We start from the raw sequence: 22,139 nt of genomic DNA, 5'->3' as shown, positions 1-22,139 counted from the left end.
AACGCCGTGCACCACGCCGCGCACCGCAATATTGTATCACCAAGCAAAAAATGCGCCGCGTGGGAATTCACAGATTTTTGGCAAATTCGCGAGAGCTCGCGGATTGCAAATATGCCGAAAATCCGCAAAATCCGCGAGCGGAACGGATTTTACGCCCATGCTTAGTCCTTGCCTAACCTATATCACTAGTTGAAATAAACCAGCTGTGGGAGAAATGTCCAAAAGGTCTCTGGGTAACGACGGATTTACAATAGAATTTTAGGGGGCACACATAGATATTTTGGCTTCCCCCCTACTGCCAATGTATAAAGAGGCTGGAAAGGAAGGAATGTCCCTGAGATATACAGACACATAATTGTCTATTTATAATAGGGAAATCAAATGCTAGCCAAAGTTATTGCAAATAGGCTACTCCTGTCCATGCGAGGGATAATATTTTCAGAGCAGTCTTAGGGCCATATTTACAATGAAGTGACGGAGTGCTGTGTTAGCCTTCCTGGCTTAATTATGCACTCCACCACTTCAGAAACGCAATGCTGCACCATATTTACAATAATATGGTGTAGCCCTGCGTTTCCCCCTGCGCTGGTGCTAAACTTAGCAGCCTAACGCCAATGTAGGCCCCCTTGCAAGGGTATGTGCGTTAAGGGGAAGTTTGTTTATGTGCAGGAAGGTCTGCCTTCCTGCACATAAACAATCTTTTTTTTGTTTTTCATAACAGATTTCTTTGCGTCTACAGCCATACATATCCTGGGATAGCCAGGAATACTACTATAGACAGTAACGCACAGAATGAAATTGCTGATGTCGACAGTTATAACATCTGGTTCAACATTAAAACAAGTGAAAAACAATGCCATGTCATTAAAACATTTCCCGACATCGTCTACCCCCTGCCACCCAAGCCACATTAGTCTGAACCATATAAGAAGAAAACCTCCCACCACTCTACTGTCCCAGTGTCTCAGTAGCCTGTGAGATAGATGTGATAGGTTCCAGGTAGAAACCACAGTAATCTGCCCACCTTTACCATATTTTGGCATCCCCTTGCTTTAAAAGTAGGAGGTTCTAGGTCGATACAGAAGCCCATTCACTTCCTCCACTAGGGGAGGATATGTGGCCTTCCATGCCGAAGCTATGTCCCACTTCACTATTGTAAGGCCTAGGAACAATAAATGGCATTTATAACTAGTACCTCCTATATCTTCGTTGATATGTAAAAGGTCAATATCGGCAAGGTATGTACGTCCCACCCCAGGACTTCCGAAACACAGGTCAGGACTGTTTGCCAGAACCCCTGAAGCGTAGTGCAGTACCAAACAAAGTGTATGGATCCAAGTACCCTCCATATTATTACATCGCAAACATAGTGGGTATTCCACCAGGCCGGTGCTCCACAACTTGTGTCTGGTAAAATAGACCTTGTGAAGGTATGTAAATTGTATGAGCCGTAGGCATGATGCAATTGCCGCACTGGCTGGGGATTCCAGTGCCTAAGCCCAGTCATCCTCGTCCAGCGGTCCCAGGTCTCCCTGCCAGGCCTCTTGAAGTGTATCTAGTGTGGTGGAGCTGTTAGTAACTATCGTTCTGTAGATTTTAGTGTTCTTATGGTCTCCTAGGTTGCCCATAAAGACCTTTGCCTCAATAGGATTACATTCTGGTATATCTTACAGGTGTGCAATATAGCTGGGGAGGCATGACAGAGCTGAAGGTACCTATAGAACTGTGTATGGGGCATATCAAATTCTCACTGAAGCTCCTGGAATTATTTTAAGGTAGGACCCAGCAGGGGCACCCCCAATGTGGATATACCTATGCTCTCCCAGCCACTGATTCCAGTCAGTAACAAAAGCTGAGGCAAGAGGACAATGTGTAAAGGGGAGTCTCTCTGGTCAGTCGGCCCCACCATCCCGTCCGGCGCAGGGAATGCTTTAATAGTACAAACATCATCTTCGTCGCTGGTGGGAGGGTATGAAGTGCCGTCCCCGGGTATAAAGTGTGTGTAATGTTGTGTCGTCCATTAGCCAGCGCTCTACTGCATATGTTGGGTCTCATCGATCTCCATACCATCAGTCATTTAGTACTAGGAGGTGAGGCACCATGTGGTATTCCTGAATATCTGGAGTGGTCATTTTCCCACAGTATGAGGATTGAAAACAGGTTCTCAGGGAAACCCGGGCAACACCCCACCCCCAGAGGAATTGACCCAGGATTGCGTTCATTTGCCTGAACCATGTGGGCGGTATTGGATATTGGTGATTCTGTAGCTGATATAGCAAACGAGGGAGGGAGACCATTTTGAAGACTGCTGATCTGCTGAATAAGGACAAAGTAAGTGGGACCATGATGGAACCTGTATTTTGGTCTGCGTCAACAATGGGGCTAGATTTCTGTCCCATGCATCGGATTGGGAAGACAACAAGGATACCCCTAAGTATTTAAAACTTTCTGTGACCACCGTCACTTCTTTAGACCAAGCGCCTAAGTCGCTCCCACCCCGAATAGGCCAGAGGAACGATTTACGGCGTTCATAAATAGGCTGGATGCCTCCCCAAAGACCTGCATGATGCGGAGTAGCCTTTGCCCTGTCAGGTTAGGATCTGTAAGAAAAAACGAATACATTGTCAGCATATAGTGCTATACAGTCTGAGATGCCCATAGCCAATTCGAATCTGCAGACCTGGGCATCAATCCTGACCCATGCTCCAAGTGGCTCCATAGCAAGCACAAACAGATAAGGGGAAAGGGGGCATTTGCCACTCGAACCGAGGCTGTAACATCTGTGTACAGCAGTCATATATATGTGAGGAGACGGAAGCCAAAATGTAGTCTACTCAGGAGCATGAGAGATAGGGCTAGCTTAGCGAGTCAACTGCTTTATAGATATCTGCGAGTAGCAGGGCCGCTGGACCCTCTAAATGGTCTACTGCCGCATTAGCATTGTGGGTGTGATGAATATTGTGCCTTGTGGCATAAAGCCTGCAAGATGCGGTTTGCGAGCGCTTTGGCAATTAATTTGGCTTCCACATTTAGCAGTGAGATTGGGTGGTATGACAAATTATGTTTGGGAGATTTTTTTAAAACATCCACCTCAGCATGTCTCCAGTCGGAAGACAGCCAGTCTCTGCGGTGGGGTTGATAACTGCCGGATAGTGGGACATGAGTTTAGCTTTGAATACTTTATAGAACTCACTTGGGAAACCATTTGGCCCTGGAGCTTTACCCGAACATAACTCAGTCAACGCGGTCCCAAGTTCGTCTGTCGTTAATGTCTAGTTCTTTCCTCACCGCTTCAGAGAGTGCTTCTGGGGGTAGATCATCTAAGAAGCGATGGATGGTGGCTTCCGGCAGAATCTCCCTAGGGGCATATAGATCTGCAAAGTAGTCTGCAAAACTCTCTGCAATCTGGGCCAGGTTAAAAAGTATCACGCCTTCCAGACCGCAGATAGCGGGAATAGTGTGGGACTGCAGTGCCTGCTGGAAGAGCTGATGTAATAATGCACTGGATTTTCGCCCCACTGATAGGTTCTCCTCCGGTTGGCGAGCCATGCCAGTTTGGCCTCATCTAACAACTCACTAGCATATAATTGTTGTGTGAGAAGTAACTGCTGGTGTGCTATGCTCCCATCCCCTTACCTACTCTTCTGCTCCAGATCAATGAGCTGAGCCTCTGTCTGGGTCAATTTCTCTCATCGCTTTTGGCACTTTGCTGTACAGAAGGAAATGTCTGCTCCCCTTATGTTAGCTTCATGGCCTCCCATAGCACCTCCAAGAAGTCCACCGATCCAGTGTTATATGCAAAGTATTCTGTAATGGCTTGGTGTATGTATTGTTTATATTAGTGATCGCGTTGGTGCCATGTCGAAAGGCACCATCGGAACTCTGGGCGTCCCGGGCCCATCAACAACTCCAGTGTCACCAGGGAATTATTTGTGAGGCCTCTGGGTAGCATCTCTGTCATCGTCAATCTATGGAGGCCTACGGAAGTCATACAAATGTAATCTAGGTGGGAGAATGAGTGTATACACTTGAGTAGTATTTACACTTCTGGGCATTGGGGTGGGCCCTCCTCCACATATCAACCCAACCCATCCCGTTATACAGAGACTGCAGTTGAGATTCCTGATGTGCCACAGATCTCCCAACCCCACGCCATCTGTCCCGGGTGAGGCACATCACATCATTCCAGTCGCCCCCAACCACAGTTAGTCTGCAGGGAATCTCGATCCAGGTGGCCAAAAGGTGCTCTACAAAAGCCCAGGTCAGGGGTAGAGGGCGTAAGCACTACCCAGAGTGATTGGCTCTCTGTATAATGTGCCTGACACTATTGCGTAGCTCCCTTGGGGATCTAGCCATGATCTGGTGTGAACAAATGGAACTGTGCTATGAATCAGGATTGCCACGCCTCATGAGCCCCTGGTGAATCCAGAGTGATAAACCCCGATATAGCCAAAACGGAAGAAACAGGGTTCCTTGTTACCTAGGAGATGAGTCTTCTGTAAGAATAGGACATCAGTTTTGTACCGTTTGGCCTAGCGGAGGACGGCACCCCATTTAATCTTGTCTAGGATGCCCCATGCATTCCAGCTGACTGTGCGAAGTCCTACCTCAGTGTCTCTGTCATGGCCGTAGACCTGAGTCTAGGAGGAGAAGGTGTGTGTGGTGAGGCTTATGTGTGGCATCTGCATGTGGGAAGGTGTAAACAGAGTAGAGAAGCATGGCATTTAAAATGTTAGCACGAAACTGCCCAACAAATCCCACAAAACCTCAAAACTGTTGAAGTATCTGTTGCAGCTAGGAGGTGGCCCGACCCCAATGGAGGCCGGGCACCCCGCCGCCAATGGATCCCAAGTAACCTTCCCTTAGACATGAGAAAGTCTCCTGATTCAAGAGATGATGGCATACGTAAGTAGCCAGTGAGTTCTATGGCTCATCTGGCACAGTATCTGTTGCTATCTGTAGTCTCTGAGACTGGTTATGAGGCCGTCTGATCCCGCTGGGATTCTATCAGGCTTGCACAGGATTGACTGTGTGTTTTGGATCTGCGCTTGGACCGTGACCTATGATTCCGCCTTGCCTTGAGCTTACAGGATTTGTAGCACCCATCAATAGATGAAGAAGCAGGGTCCAACCTTGGTGGGGTGTGTGGTTTCGTCTTGAGTGTTTCATCTGTCCATGCAAACACCTCCTTCAGGGTTTCAAAGAAAAGGGACTGTGATTTGTATTGGAGTTTCAAGGCACATAGCCGGCCCTTTACCTCCAGGAAGGACTGTCGACATTGCTGAACCATCCTTGTATAGTCCGGGATATCATTATGCGATGTAAGGTATAAAAGAGCAAGTCTTTTTGTCTGGCTTGTTGTAGGATTGTATCTTGATTGTTATAGTTGAGGATTTTGGTGATATGGGCCGCAGCCTAGCTACAGGTAGGGTTTTTTGAAGCAGGGCCCGATGAGCGCGTTGTATCACATAGCATTGTGACATGGAGTTAGGGAGAAGCCTGGCCATGAGCCATGTTCGAGGAATTGCTCTGTGTTGTTTCCTTCACAGTCTTCAGGGAACCCCACAAAGCTGCATGCTTGCCTTTCTGCGTCTTCCACTCCTGTTGCCAGGCCTTTCATGACTGATTCTAGGGTGGACAATTTCTTTTGGAGGTAGGTGACTGTGTCTTCCACTGTTGAGATCCGAGTTTCCACCTCCATGATTCTTTCTACTGCATTGCAGAGATCCTGATGAATGAGCATAACGTCGGATTTTGGTTTGCCCTGTTCCCATCATGCACTGGGACAGGAACAGACTAATTTGCATATAGCCAAGTTCTGAGCTGGGATGGTGCAGTGAGCTAAAAAACGGTGATGGATCAAGCCCTGATCTTTGGACTGGGTAAGAGTGGTCTGCTTAATTCAGGCACTCTGTTCATCACCACCCCCTTTTCTGAATCATAACGTCGGATCCTACGGCTCTAGTTTTTGTGTGAAGCATATCTCTGGATTGGATGATTGCTGCCATAAGGGCTTCGTTATCTGGCATGGCAGTTGCTTGATCCCCTGGAGCCACCCCCTGGGCCCCTGTTGCAGTATATCTGTCCATGGTATTCTGTTTGGATCCAGCGCTATGTAGCTTATCTTTCGTCAAGGGGGGGCCCCACCAGCAACACTCTCCCCACCAATAAGGGAGTAAGGACTTTTTCGTTGAGCAGGAGGCACTCCAACCAGCAAGCAGCACCGGGGACTAACCCGGCCACCTCCACAGGTAGGCGCCTCTTATCTCCTCTATTAGTTATTTCAGTCTAGGCAACACTAGTCTAGCTTCTCTGGGGGGCTAGCAGCGATCACTGGAGCACTGCCTCCCAGCCAGGGGAAAGTTACCCCAAGATTCATCAAAGTCCCGTTTTGCGAGTCTGTAATAGCGATTATTAAGGAATCGCTATTACAGACTCGCAAAACGGGATTCATGTACAAATCGCAATTTATTTTGCGATTCCTACAGCTTCCTTATTTGCAAATAGCTAATTGCTAATAGCAAATAAGGAATAACTTCCCATTCATTCCTATGGGCCTAAAGGCCCATAGGAATGAATGGGAAGGCATATCAACGTGCGAATCGCTATTAGCGATTCGCATTTTGAGTTTGCGATTTCAAGGGTGCAGGGGTGTCCAAAGGACACCCTGTTGCACCCCTGAAATGATATTGGATGCTGGTGTTACACACACACATGTCCCAAGGACATGTGTGTGTGTAACATACAACTTAGAAAAATGCACTTAAGTGCAGTTTTCTAAGTTTCCGCTATTTGCCACGAGGTTTGACTTCGCGGTAAATAGCGGCCCAAAATTGCGAATTCGCTATTTTTAAATGTTTCATGAATTGCATTTAAGGAATCTCAAATAGAGATTCCTTAAATGCAATTCCTCGCAAAATTGCGAATTCTATAATAGCGATTTTTGCATTTGGGATGATGAATCCCAAATGCAAAAATTGCGCTCGCAAAGGGCCAGATTCTGAGAATCTGGCCCTTTGCGAGCCGATTTTACGTTGATGAATCTGGCCGTTAGTCTCTTCAGTACATAGGACCCAGTGTACCCACTTTCTTGGTGAACAGTCGAGAGATCTTCATGGAGCCACATCTCTGAGGGTCTGCCATGGTGTCCACTCTGGTCATAGTGTAACTCCCAGGATTCCTGGCTTCAAGCTGGTCCCGACCCCAAAGCACTGCCGCCCGCAGCCACACTGCTGATTCGGGATAGTCAAATCGATGCACCGCCGCGACCCGAGCTGCCACTGAGCTGCAGAGGCAAAGTTGCCAGCAATTGCCCAAACACTGCCTCACTGCCCTGTTACTTCAGGCCCGGGGTGAAGCCAGTCTGCACATAGCCCTCTTCACAGCGTGGGTCCTCAGTCCGGGTCAACGCACCGACTACGTCTCCCACTAAATTGCAGCAGGTCAGCTTGGGGGTAGGGTCCCGGCTCTCCAACTCAGTCACTGGGGAAGGGGAGAACTCTCCAGGCACCGTCTGAATCACTCGGGACTCTGGCCGCCCTTGGGTGTCAAGATCCAGACTGCCCTCCTGGGTTTCTCCAACCCAGGCAGGCCGCACTGTGCTGCTGTAGCCTGCTCCATCACCTCTCCAGAATTACAGGAGCACTAGGATGTTGCCATGGCCCAACCTGGCACCGAGTGCGAGATCCCAGGTCTCCTGCCATGACCCTCTCCCAGATATCTCCAGGGGCTCACATCTAGGGGCGAAGGCCCATCTCCGCACAATCATCACGGGGATCGAGCCCAGAATCGGCAGTCTCACTCCAGCACCCCTCGCAAAGTTTCAGGCGCGCATTGGTGGCTGCACGCCCCTCCAATCGTCTTACAGGGGAGAGGAGGTCGCTCTCACTAATGCAATGCCACCCAGTTCCGGGCTGCTGAGGGCCTTCAGGGCGCCTCGTTTCAGCAGCAGCGGGGGTACATCTAGGCCACGACCAGCGAAGTTGTCCGACACAGCTACCCACAGAGTGTAGTTCCCAACATATTCATATGGTTGTGGGAATAGAAAATATGTGCGATGAGGCAGGATTGTGGACGGATCAATACATGGCAACGGGAGCTTGCCTAAAGTGCGTCCACCATGTTGGACCGCCTGGTCATGCCTACCCACATAAACAATCTTTAAATGGTGTTTTTGAACTTTTTTGTGTGTTGCTTAATGCAGCACATAAAGAGGTTTCGAAATGTAATTTCTTTCTTTTTGATTGTTTATGTGCAGGAAGGGACACCTGTTTATGTGCAGGAAGGGACACCTTCTTCCACATAAACAATCAATGGCAATTTGCTGTTTCTCTGTGTACTGCACAAAGCAGCACATGTGGAAATAGCAAAAACGAGGGGAAATAAAGCCTTTCTTCTCATTTCGCCTGTTTAAGACCAGGTTTTCCCTAGGTCTTAATTTTGGCACTGCCTCCTATTTAAGCCATCCTTGTAAATAGGGAGCAGCCCTTCCCTTTCACGCTAAGTACAGCGTAAAAGGGTGCCTTATTTACAAGGCAGCGTTATGCAACATTGAGTGGCTTACCGCTGCCTTGTAAATAGGGTGAAGCCCCTATCAGCATCACAACGTCACTGAAAGTGACATTGTGGTGACGATAGGGGCTTGTAAATATGCCCCTTAGTTTATACTGGTTTGATCGGTAGCACACAAAGGGCCTCATTTTCGAGTCCCTAGAGGCACTTTTGCGCCACCGGAGCATTACTTTTTTGATGCTCTGGTGGCGCAAGTTGCCACAGCATATTTACAAGGCCATGCAAAGCCACTTTGTGCGCCTTTTCATGGCCTTGTAAATATGTGCTCCATTCATACAAGACACTGCGTGAAAGGGGCGTTTCATGGGTGTTGCTGTAGGTGTTCCCACGCAACACCCATGGATTCTGAAGCAATCCCAGATTTATAACGAATCATAAACCTGGGAATGCGTCCGATTCTAACACCACTCTTGGGGTGGCGCTAGGGAAGCCCAACAAGGGGAAATATCCTTATTTCTCCACGTTGTCTGCAGCACACATAGAAGGATGAAATTGCCTCAGTTGATTGATTTAGTGCAGAAAGGTGTCCCTTCCTGCACAAAATCAATCATCTCTGCAAACCAGGCACCCTTGCAAAATGGCGCAAGGGTGCCTGGGTGCCTGAGTTGGCTCTAGGTTGCATTTTTAGCGCCGGGGCGAGTACAGGAATGCACCGTATTGTTGTAAATATGGCACATTCCTGCGCTTTACTGCAAAATTGCTTGCGGCACTGCGCTGCATGATTCTGTTGCAAATAAGGCCCAAAAGTCTGTATGTTTTTCTCATTGATGCACTGCCTACTCCAGACCTGCCCACCACTACTGTATTTTAGATGCTGAGAAGTCACCTGATTTCCTTGAGTGTAATTCTTTCACAGTACTGCATAGGATGAGGCTGGGGGAATGATTGGCGAGTCAGACTCCTGTACTCTATTTTGGGATCACCTCCCTTGTTAAAACAAATAATGCTATCTTCAATACACTTCAAATCAGATGGGACACAAGATAAGGCTCTCCTTTGTCCTCATTAACAATTGACATATTTATTGAACTACTGGCTAGCGGCTTCTTGAGTGAACATCATCTCCAATTGTACTTTTTGGATGACAGGCTGCTTGTATCCTTATACGTAGATGACATTCTTCTGTACTTAAAAGACCCGGCAGATAACCTCCCCTCCCTGATCTGAGAGATCATTCAATTTGGTAGCTACTTTGGGCTTCAAGTAAACTGGGAAAGGTTAGTGATGTCCCCTTTAAACTTCAGATCCTAAGGCCCGCTCACAGTTGAGACGTCTGGGATTAAGGTGTATGCATCATGCGCTCCCACAAGGCATGGTTATATGTACAAAAACCCCAAGAGGAAGAGCGAAATCCTAACAAGATACCTTCCTGTACTTCAGACTTTGATGTGCAATGCAAGTCTTTTAATAATCATTTCCTTTAGAACCTGATTTGCAAATAGCTTTGTCTAAAATGATTCTAATATCTGGACTCAGGACATCTCCCATTGAGAATATACGCGACAAATATGAGACGAGTGACACATCAGAGGTAGCGATGATACTGGGAGAGGGACCATGGATTTTTACTTACAGATGATCAATGGGCCTTTTGCTCTAGAGAGATACAATTAGAACAGCAGACAAAGACTAACTTTAGAGGTCTGCAAAGAACATATTATAATCGATCAGAACCGAACGCCATGGGATTAGCGGTAAATCCTGTATGCTGGAGATGCCACAACCTTGAAGCGGCATTCCATTCGTAGGTAAACGAATGGAGGAGCTTGGATGGTGAGAGGATCGAACTGCCTCCACCGGTAGCCCTCCTTGGATGCACCTGAGATATCACATCCTCGGCTCTTAGATTTCCAGCTCTGGAACTCTTGTAAGCCAAAAGAACAGTTGCAATGTGCTGGGGACGGAGACCAGCACCCAAGCAGGCAAAACGGATCACAGATCTATTATACTGTAACTTTATGTAAAATACATGCGTTTTACTTCTACCACTCAACTTGTGTCCTAGCGATGTGTGGAGCCCCCTTGAACCGAGAGCTAGGGGGATTGAGCAACCTGAACTTCACTCTTTCCGATGTTCCGGAGGCGCAATGCCCTGCACCATATTTACAAAGCAACATTAAGCCATGCAAAGAGATTTGTAAATATGGGACCTTTCACACAGTTTTCTGCATGAAAGGGGGTGCACTCAGTGTATCTGTGTAAGTCCCACCACAACATCCATTGCTTTTTGACGCTGCCTCAGATTTCCAAGGATCTTTAAATCTGAGACAGTACCAAAATTTAACGCCACTGAATAGCAGGTGTTAGATTGGTGAAAGGAGGAGAAATGCTCTTATTGTTGCTCTTTATATATGTGCTGCATTCTACAACACACATAGCAGTAGCAACACACCATTAATGATAGCTTATGTGCAGGAAAGGACACCTTTCTGCATATAAACACTCATCCCTGCAACACAGGCACCCTTGAACTACGCCGCCAGGGCAGGACTGGGAAACAAAACCGGCCCCGGCAAAGTGCTCGGCCGGCCCCCCGCCCCACTCGGGGAGGAGGGGGGTTGGGAGTGCCGCCGAGCACTTTGACAGGGCCGGTTTTCGGCCGATTTTGGTACAGGGCCGATTTTGCAGCTATGCTGCAAAAACGGCCCTATAACAAAACCGGCCCCCAGGGGCCCAAAACCGGCCCCTACCCTTGCGGCGCACCGGGGGGTTGCCCGGTGCCTGCAACAGTCAGTCCAGGCCTGTATGCCGCAAGGGTGTCTGGGTTGGCGCTAGATAGCTTTTCTTAGCGCCATTGCAGGGGAAAACACAGGCGTGTGCCATATTCTTGTAAGTACGGCACATCCCTGCGTGTGTTAAATGACACAGCGTATCACTGTAAAATTGCTCGCTGCGCCATGTCCTAGTAAATATACCCCCTAATGTCACAAGGAGACAAGTCACCTCATGGATGGCGCGTTTACTGATGGCTCTAAGGGAATGTTGTCTATACATGAGGGAATGATCTTGAGAAAATATCCCTAACCTATAAAGGGCAATATTATTCATTCATGAAGGTGCATGGGTTATTAATGTGACATTGTTTGTGATACATAGCTTGTCATGAAATGCATTCATTATAGTTACGTATTAAACATGAAGCAATTGTTCTTAATTGGCAAACTATAATCAGAATGTTTTTTTTCATCAAGAAACTTGAATTTACCCGTTGAGCCCCTAGTTGGAAATATCTAGATAACTATGCTAGCAGAGGCAGGGAATGGTGCTGAAGTTGCCTTTACTTTACTGCCATTGCTCTTTGCAGTAATCTGACAGGAAATCCATTGCTGTGTTGCGCCTTTTCAATAAAAGCAGTTCTTTTGTAGCTTGCACTGTAAACCTTAGTTTAATTGATCCCGGGTGTCTCTTCAGTGAAATAGCCGGGGCAAGGCAGAGCTGGCGGGGAAAGGGATCATTTGCTTTCTCTGGCAGATGCAGAATCATAACTTCCATGAAACTAGGCCTGCGGTTATTGTGTGCAGGGCAATCGATGGGGGCAGCTGCGCCATTGCTCTGTTCGATTGCTCGCCAGTCCCAGCAGCGAGACGCTTCGTAAAATGCATGGTCTGCTATTACTGCTGAAGCACTCCACCTCTGCCACTGAGATTTGAAGGCATGGTGTGATGACTAACAGGGCCAGGGCAATCCCCCGGTGCGCTGCAAGGATGGGGGCCGTTTTTGTTACAGCGCTGTTTTGAAGCAAAACCGGCCCTTGCAAATAGCTCGGTCTGATCCCCAACACCCCCCTTCCCTCCCCCCCAGGGAGGGGGGTGGGCGGCCGAGCACTTTGCCAGGGCCGGTTTTGGTTCCCAGTCCGGCCCTGATGACTAACTCTGAAGCCGTGCAACCCAAATAGTGTCCTCCCACCTCCGCTTAATATATTACGGGGCCCCTGAATCTTTCATATCTCAATGATGTTCATTGACTTGGGTTGAATGGGGCCTCCTGGACGGTTGTGGCTCCCCTGCACAGCAGAGGGTGCAGGGGCCTGCATTATTCCAAGTGGTGTAAAGGAAAATGATGAGGACCGCAGTAGAATGTGGTGAGGGGCCCCAAGAATCCCACGTCCCATAGGTATTCATAGGACCCGGCAAACTGGGGCTGCCTGAATGGTGGGACCTCCCTGTGTGACAGGCTGCAGGAGCTTGCGTTACACCCTCAATTACCCCCCTGCCACTGTGCAGGATGGTGGCTCACCCAAATAACTAGAAAATGGACTTTAAACATTGCAGTTTACTTCTCACACTAACCAATGACCACCATAAAATGAAATCCAGTATTTGTAAAGGGCACAATTAACCGAGGGTGTCAAGGAGCTGGGGCCGTCGGGAAGATTAAGCGAGCTAGTGCCCAGAGTCACATGGTGCTGGACTAACCTGACGCTGGCACCGGGGAACGAACCGTGGACGCTGTGTTCCAGAGTCAGCACCCTGGCCGCTGCGCAACACCTCTTCCCAAGCTGTGCCCTCGGGTGAAAACATGTATGCAGAGATGGAAACTTTAACTTAATTTGCCACCAAACACAAAGCTTTGGCCTTCCTGATAAAAAAAAAGATTTGGCCAGAGAAGTGGAAGCACTAGTAGGAAGGCCAGCTTCACATTACCCTCATTATCTTTTTTGCCTCTTTCACTCTCTTTGTCAAATTCTGGTAATAGAACGTGTTTGAAAAATGTGCCTGCCAGCCATTTTATGTAATGCAAATTACATAAAATATAATTCAGATGAAAGAAATGCATCAAGGGGAACACCAACAACTTCAATGAGATTTTCGTGATCATCAAAGAATTCACCACACCCTCAGCCTCGGCCAACAACATCACCCCCTGCCAAGATCTCTGAGGCAAACTATGAAACTTCTTCCACAGCAAAATTGTGAAAATCTACAACAACTGCTCACACCGACCAGTCTTCAACTATTTCATCCCCAACCTGCACACCACCACCTGAGGAGACCTCCTGAATGTGTAGAAAACTCTTGAAATAGAAGAAACAGCGACAATCATGAAGATCATTCCCTCTGGGGCCCCAACTAATGCTTGCTCCACCACATCTATAACCTCGGTATAGCACCGCCTTCACCCACAATATCAACACTTCAAGCTGTCTCATTCCTGAACAACTGGAAGCATGCAGAAGTGATCGCCACCTCAAAAAACTACAGGCCGACCCAAGCCAACTGAACAACATCCACCCAATCTCCCTGCTTCCCTACTCAATCAAAGTCATTGAGAAGGCCATCAAAAAACGCTGCTCGCAAACCCGCTCGGACTAAACACCTGCTGGAAAATTCCTATTCCGGTTTTAGAAAAAAAAACAACACTGAAACAGCACTTATTACTGCCAATGACATCCGGTATTTGACACAGTCTCCCACAGCAAAACACACTCATCAGAAGACTCCATCAGATCGGAATCCAAGAACTAGCACACAGCTGGATCTGCTACTTCCTCACAGGAAGAACCCAAAGGGTATGACTCCCTCCTTTTACATTGGAGTCCAAAAATCTGACCTGCAGAGTCCCCCAGGCATCGTTGCTCAGCCCGACCCTGTTCACTGCCTACATGACACCGCTTGTCAACATTATCCGATCCCAAGGCTTCATCATCATCTCCTACGTGGACAACACCCAACTCGTCCTCTCCTTGACGGACAAGACTACCACTATCAGAGCCAACTTCAACAATTGCATGACCATGCTAGCAGAATGGATGAGAACTGAATGCCTGAAGCTCAACTCCGACAAGAGGAAAGTAAGGCCTTTGGAAGGAAGATCTCTCCATGGAATGCCACCCAATGAGCAGCAGAACTACGACCTACACCTACACCAACACCCACCAACCACACCAGAAACCTGGGGATAATCCTGGACAACAAACTCAACATGATGGCACAAGTCAACTCAGTGAGTGCCGCCTGTTTACACATCCTACATACGCTACAAAAGATCTTCAAGTGGCTGCCACAGAACACCAGCGAACTGTTACGCAAGTACTTATCACAAGCAGACTTGACTACGGCAATGCACTCTATGCCTGAATCAACACGCAACTCTTGCACAGGTTACAGATCATACAGAATGCCGCAGCAAGACTACTACTTATCCTGCCTCACCAGAACCACATCATGCCTCCACTGGCTACCCATCCACATTCACATCCAATTCAAACACCTCAGGCACACTTGTAAAGCACTACACAACACTAGATCAACATACCTCAAAAACAGCATAAACTTTCACCAGCCCACCACACACCTCCGCTCAACCTTACTCTCACTTTCATACACCCCACCCCACATTCACAGGGGTAGAACAGGAGGTCACTCTTTCTCCTACATTGCTCCCAAAACATGGATCGACCTCCAACAACACATCAGAGCCTCCTCTTCACTTCTTGAGTCTCTCCAAGAAACTGAAGCCCCAGCTCTTTGCACCCGTCCAAGCACCTGGATACCTTCATAGGGGATTTATTGTAGTGTGCTGGTCCCACATGTTCAGGTGACATAGTAGACATAGCCGAGTTGAGTTTGATGTAGTTTATTAAGTTCATAGGTAGAAGTTAGAGCAAGCCCCACCAGGAGCAGCCTCCTAGCTGCTCAGCCCATCTTCCAACTGACAACCCTCACACACCAGGCACCTAAGCATTCCACTCATGTAGCTCATGCCAACGTTATACACGGAACACTCACACTGGCTGAGCAGCTAGAGATAAGGTGAAAGGGAACATAACAGCATGACATTAGAATACTACATTTATGTACTCTACAAATCAACATAGCATAACATAGCAAAATACTGGGGCATTTTTACAAGGGCATTGCTCCATAGGAATGTCACTTTTAACGGTGTTGCTGTGGCGCAAAGCCCTGCTCCATATTTACAAAGGGGTGTTAAGCCACTTTTTGTGGCTTAACGTTGCTTTGTAAATATGGTACCCTATCACGCAGATATCTACCTGAAAGGAGCGTGCAATGGATGTTGATGTGGCGGTCCACCACAACACCTCTTGCTTTTTCACTCGCCCCAGATTTACAAGGATGTGTAAATCTGAGGCAGTGCCGAAAATTAGCGCCGCGTAAGAGCAGGCATTAGAATGGCGATTTACGGAAAAATACTTTTACTTCTCCTCGTTTTTCCTTTTTCTATGTGTGCTGCATTCAGCAACACCTTTAGAAAGAGCAAAACACCATGAATGATTCTTTCTGTACAGGAAGGTGTCCCTTAATGCATATATTTAATAATGACGATTTGCAACTTCTATGTGTGCTGCATTCTGCAGCACACATAGAAGTAACAAATCATCATTATTGATTGTTTGCACATAAACAATTATTCCCTGCAATGCAGGCACCTTTGTTCTATATCTGAATTGGCGCTAGGCAGCTAATTTTAGAGCCAGCGCAAGGGAAAACATAGTGGTGCACCGTAATGTTGTAAATATGGCACATCCCTGCGGTTTGGAAATGTCGGAGTGCGACGCTGCCGAATTTGGGGCAGCACCGTGCTCCGACATTTCCTTGTACATATGCCACACGGAGTGCTGGTTTACATTAAGTTGTTTTTAGGTTGGTGAAACTGAAGGAGTCTGATAAAGAAGCACGCTATGGATCTCTCCAGCAGAGGTATAGTGAACCACCCCTTAAGCACATGAAGGGGAGGCCAACAATGGTCCTGAAGTATAGATAAGGTTGGTAACACCAAAAACGTAATTGATGCCTTTGGGGTCCAATTCTGTCTGCAGAGAGAGGCTCTAAAATAAAAGTTCACATGTAAGTCATCACAGAGAAGAGACCTTACTGTTAAGGGATGGCAAAGGAGCTAAGCACAGCAATTGAGATATTGAAAGAGAAATGGGTTAGAAAGCAGAAAGAGCAAATCAAGAGGGCAACAGATACAGAAATAAAAGAACAGAAAAGTAAGTAAGTGCAAAAAAATGTGAAAAAGGAAAAGAAAGGAAAGAATCCCCTTGATGAACACCCCTGAAGCAGGTCATACTCAGTACATTGGCAGTACATAATTCATTTTTTGTTTTATTTCCCTGGTTGCCCTTTGAGAGCCATCTAAAAGACAGTTAACTAAAAAAAAATCACAAAAAAATCACAAAAAAATCATGCTGTAAAATGCCCAATGTTTGGGACAGTCAGGCTCATTGGCTTGCTCAATAGGTGCAGTAGAAGTGTGGTTAAAAGTAGGGGTATTAATTGATTTTCTGACTTTTCCCTTGATGTCTGATATAGTACACAACAAGGAATACTTGGATGTCAACAAGGGGGTTTGTCCTTAGGGGGCATATTTATGAGGAAGTCATGCGGAGTAGCGCAGCAAGTCACTTTACGCAACGTGACAGGGAAAGGGCAGGAATGCACTGTATTTAAAAGAATACGGAGCATTCCTGCCTTTGTCCCTGCACTGGTGCCGTTTTGGCTGTCTAGTGCCAACACAGGCACTCTTGCACCATAGTGCAAGGGTGTCTGAGTTGTAAGGAAGATTGTTTTGTGCAGGAAGGGGCACCTTTGGCACAAAACCAATCCTGAGAGGCATATTCCTCTTTCTGTGTGTGTTGCAGAATGCAACACACATAGAAAGAGGGAGTAACAAGGAGAAATAGAGCTATTTCTCCTCATTACACCTCCCCAAAGAAGGCGCTTCTTTTTGGCACATTTCCAGGTCTACCAATGATGGTAAATCTGTGAATGCGTCAAAATCCATGGGACCCATAACACGTCTTTCTAGGGCAGTGTAAAGCAACGCAGCGATTTGCACTCTGTTGCCTTACTCCCGATTTATGAAGACAATCAGGCGCATGCATGGTGGCCTTGCATAGCTTCATAAACTGCATTTTGGACCTATGTCACTCTTGTACCACATTGCGTGGTGCAAGAGCAATGCAACTCCTCTCATAAAAATGCCCCTTAGTGTCTCTGGCATTGGAATTGAAACCATAAGACTTAAGGTTATGAAGATAGCTTCAGACTCAGAGTTCTAGCACCTCACAACAGGTGGCAGATTATGAGGAGATATTTGGTCCACAAGGGGTCAACATTATGAATTCATGTAGGTGTGTGGTATACTTTTGCTATCCCCGGCACTTTGTTGAATTAATATGCAATATTTTCTTTGTTTTAAAGCCTTCTCGTGTCTGCAAAGGAATAGTGTGGAAAATGGAGAAGTAACTTTTGTCCTCAGTTAGATACAGTGCTTCATTTGTAAAAATTAAGTGCTGCTGCACAAAATTGTCACAGCAGGCTGCCACACATGGACACGCCAATGTTCTTAGTAGTGAAAGCCTTTATAATGAAAAAAAGAGTGACACTGCAGAGGAAGCCTGAACAGTACATTGAATTATCATAGTCCTTTGAAGATAAGAAAAACATTTTGACACTTTTTTGTGGGATCAAGGAGAACTTTAAGAAGACCAACTACAAGAAAGCCTGTGGGATCAAGGAGAACTTTAAGAAGACCAACTACAAGAAAGCCTTTTGCAGGCTAAAACTATTTGGGGCCTCATTTACAAAAAAATGATGCGGCACTGTAAGTCATTTTGCTGCGCTGAACAACATCATTTTAGAAGCACAGGTATGCATTGTATTAAAAATAATACAACACATCCGTGTACCTTCCCCTGCGGTGGTGCACAATTGGCTGACATATACCAGCACAGGCACCCTTGCATAATGTTGCAACGGTGCCTGCATTGCTGGGATGATTGTTTTTGTGCAGGAAGGTACACCATCCTCCAGAAAAATAATATTTGATGTCATTTTCGTCTTTTTATGTGTGCTGCAGAATGCCTAGGCAGGGAGGGGAAATAAAAGTAAAAACAGACCACTATTTGCAAGAGAAGCAGGGCTGAGCTTCAAGGAGAAAAGAGACAGAGGATGCAAGAGATTGGAGCAGGAAAGAAGGTGGTGTGGCTGATAGAACGGCACCGAGAGGAACCGAAGGTGAGATAAGACCTGACCAAAGATGAGCACCCAGATCGATTCTATGAGAACAAGGAAGCTGGGTAGGAGATCGAATCTGTGGAACACCTGGGAAGCACAGAGACGAAGCAGCATAGGACCAGGCCAAAGCAGATTAGATGTAAGGGGAGGAGGAGGACTAGTCAGAAGAGTGTGGATGCCACCAGCAGTCGCAACGCGGCCCGCCACAACTCAGAAGAGTTGTAGCTGACTGGGTGAGTGTTGGTTAACCCAGCACAGGGAAAGAGTAGAGTTGAAGACGGTTCTGGAGCCTGTTCTCTTACATTTTTTTGTTTGTTTATTTGCTCTTCGCGCTCTCAATTACATGTCTCACTTTATGAGTGTCCTAACCACATAACCATTAAGGTTGCACTAAGGTATGATTGTGTCCCAAGGAGGACCCGATGCCCTTGTTACAGTCTAGGCTCATTTACACAATTCTCTCCAGAGGGGACTAGTCTTTCTAGTAGAGTGAGCAGTGAAAGGAAACAAATCACTAGTTATGGTTCCCAACACAGTGCAACCAAAGTGGCTACCCATTAATCCACTTTACTCTTTGATCTGAGTTTAGTATGTTTAATTAAAGTTTAGAAACGAATCAATGAATATCAATCGCAGCAAAATTGTATAACGGTACAAAAAGATCAAAGTCCAAATCTCCTTAAGAGATGTACCCTATATATCACAAAGCAAATGAGATAAGATAATGAAGCAGACATTCAACAAAAACAAATGATGGTTAAATTGCATCAGATGATTCTCTTTAAGGAGCCTGAGTAAGGTAACTTTCCCTACACTCCCTAATAAGGACAACCCTGAATTAAAGCATTTAAATAAGCACAAAATCAAGTAAGATAAGAAGAAAGGTGCCAGCTGTCAGTGCCTTTAGTAGAAAGCACTCGGACAATGGGAAGGTGCTTAAAGACGCAGAAGCATAGGTCTGTTCTCTAAGGAAACCTAAGGTGGACTCTCGCCCTCACTAAACACAGCACATAATATCATCTGCCGTCTACTTGACACTCTCATGTGAATTCTTCTTGGGAAATTTCCATAGCTCTGGCACAATGGGATACTTTCTGAACCCTTCCCAACTAGATAGCAAATGATCTCTTCTTGTCTTTGGTCATTCTTGTCCCATGAGAACTCCTCTCCTCACCTGTTACTGCGATTTCCTCAGCCGACTCCTTCTTCTCATGCATTGCTGTCTACTAAGACAAAACTCCTTTATTCTACTAATGAAGCTTCTCCATACCTTCAGTGAAAAATAAATTACACAAACATTTCACAGTGAAAGCTAAACATAGGCAAATTTGAGATTACAAAGTGAGCTTGCACTGAAACAGAGAACATTAGGATAAGATGAAATTACACATTGAACCAGGCTAACATTTGCATTAGGCTGCTATTTAATTTACTACTCTGGCTAGTGCACTGGATTACAAATATGTGCCCATCTCTACAAAATGAAATGAATGCAATTTCTCATAGGCCTGAGTATGATGAAATGAACTATGTGTAACATTCTTATCCTTTGCATATCTTTTTAAATGTAATGCTCTGGTCGCATGCCAGTGCATGCGACATGTTTGTTTTCAAGTATGTTCTAAATTCTGAGGTTGGCTAGCTAGGACTTTTGTTGTTGAAGTTCAGTACAGGCTGGACTCAGATAACTGATGGATGTTATTCGTGCTGTCAATAAATTAAGACTTATTTCTTATCAATTTGACTGGATTATTTCAACAATTTTGGCGACGAGGGAAACCACCACGTCACAGCACGAATTCAAGTGGTGTTTTGAACCCATTTACAGCGTTTTCTTCCTTTTGTGACTTTATTCTGGTATGTACCAAGTTTTTAGATTTAAGCATTTTTGATTGTGCCAGCGGCTGTAGTGTAGCTTCGTGCTTTGATTGCACCTGCGGCAGTATTTTCGATATAATAATTGCTTTGGATATCCTTAATTGCATTTTGTTTTGTTTCCGTCATTTTGGAACAACTACAACAAAGCGGCTATATTTTGAGACTTTCCGCGACTTTCCGCTTTTATTTTCTATGTGTTTGTGAAAAGCGCACAAACTGGATATGTTTGGGAGCGCAGCTTGATCAATATAAATCGAGCGCGAGATTTGTTTTATTTTGAAAAGGTTGGGTCTTACTCAGTTACTGGAATCTTTACTCCGCAGTTCCCGATTACAGTATACGCTGGTAACGTGCATGCGTGGAGACGCTTAGCACGCACAGCGTAAATTGTCTGGCAGCCATTTTGATTGCAAAGCCTTTCAGTTACCATAGTTACGGAGTGTTTTTCACGGAAACATAGTTAAGCTCCCACTCTAAAACCTTTTAGAATTAACAAAGAATGTATCATCACAGTTGATGCAAGCCTGTATGGTTTGGGGGGAGTTTTGTCACAAAGAAAAGGCAGTGAGGAATGGAGTGTGGCATTTGCTTCGAGAACATTAAATGAATGTGAGCGTAAGTATTCTGTAATAGAAAAAGAATTATTAGCGTGTGTTTGGGCGATTGAGCATTTTAGACTTTATGTGTGGAGATCCAAATTTACATTAAGGACGGATCACAAACCCTTAGTAAATATTTTATCGGTTGGAGGTGGTTGGAACTCCACGGCCAGAATCGCGAGACTTACATCCAGGTTACAGGAGTATAATTTTGTCACAGTAAATGTAAATGTAAATGTAGTATACTTGTAAAGCGCACAGCTGCCCCAGCAACGGGGCGTCCCGGCGCTGTATAACTCTGGGGAACCCGTCCTGGCTTTCCCTGTGGGATGGTCCCTTGCTGGGAGTCCCCAAGGTGGAGCCAGGCATCCCCGGAATTGGTGGGGCCGTTGTGGAGATTAGGCAAGCTAATGCCCAGAGTTGCCGAGTGGAACCCCTGATTATAGTAAGCACCGAAGCGAGAATTATCGAGTCCGCTGACCAAGGTCCACGACCCTGCTGCGTCGGGAATTGAACCCTGGTCCCGGGCTGACTTCTGCTCTCAGGCCTGCCGCCTCTAACCAGTGAACCACACTACTCCACTTACTCCACAGTATATGTACCTGGCAAAAAGAATGTCACAGCTGATTGTTTGTCACGTTTGCCGTGAAAAGTGGATGATGTCAGTGTAGTTAATGAATGTGATTTTGTGTTAGCTACCCATGATGTGTTACAGGAAAAATTTAAAAGCATTTCTGAATCAAATTGGCAAGAAGGTGTAAAAAAAGATTCCAAGTGGGAAGAGTTGGTAAATTATATTCAAAATGGTTGGACAAATAAAGATAATATCAAGTCAGAACTGATGCCGTTTTACAAAGTTTTGGATGAATTGGAATTTGACAGTGGTTTTATTTTCAAGTCAGGCAAATGCATACCTCCAGAGAGCATGCAGGAGATCATTTTACAGGTTGCACATGACAGTCATCCTGGTATTTTGTCAATGAAACGGTTAGTTAGGTCTTTTTTCTGGTGGCCAGGTATTGACAGATTTGTTGATAGGACAGTTAGAGAGTGTCAAGAGTGTGTGTGTAAAGAAAGAATGTTGAAGGTACATACTCCACCGCTCAAA

This window comes from Lissotriton helveticus, chromosome 6 (genome assembly GCF_964261635.1).
Source record: "Lissotriton helveticus chromosome 6, aLisHel1.1, whole genome shotgun sequence".
NCBI lineage: Eukaryota > Metazoa > Chordata > Amphibia > Caudata > Salamandridae > Lissotriton > Lissotriton helveticus.
The sequence above is the reverse complement of the archived record's forward strand: the minus strand, read 5'-3'. Positions refer to the sequence as shown.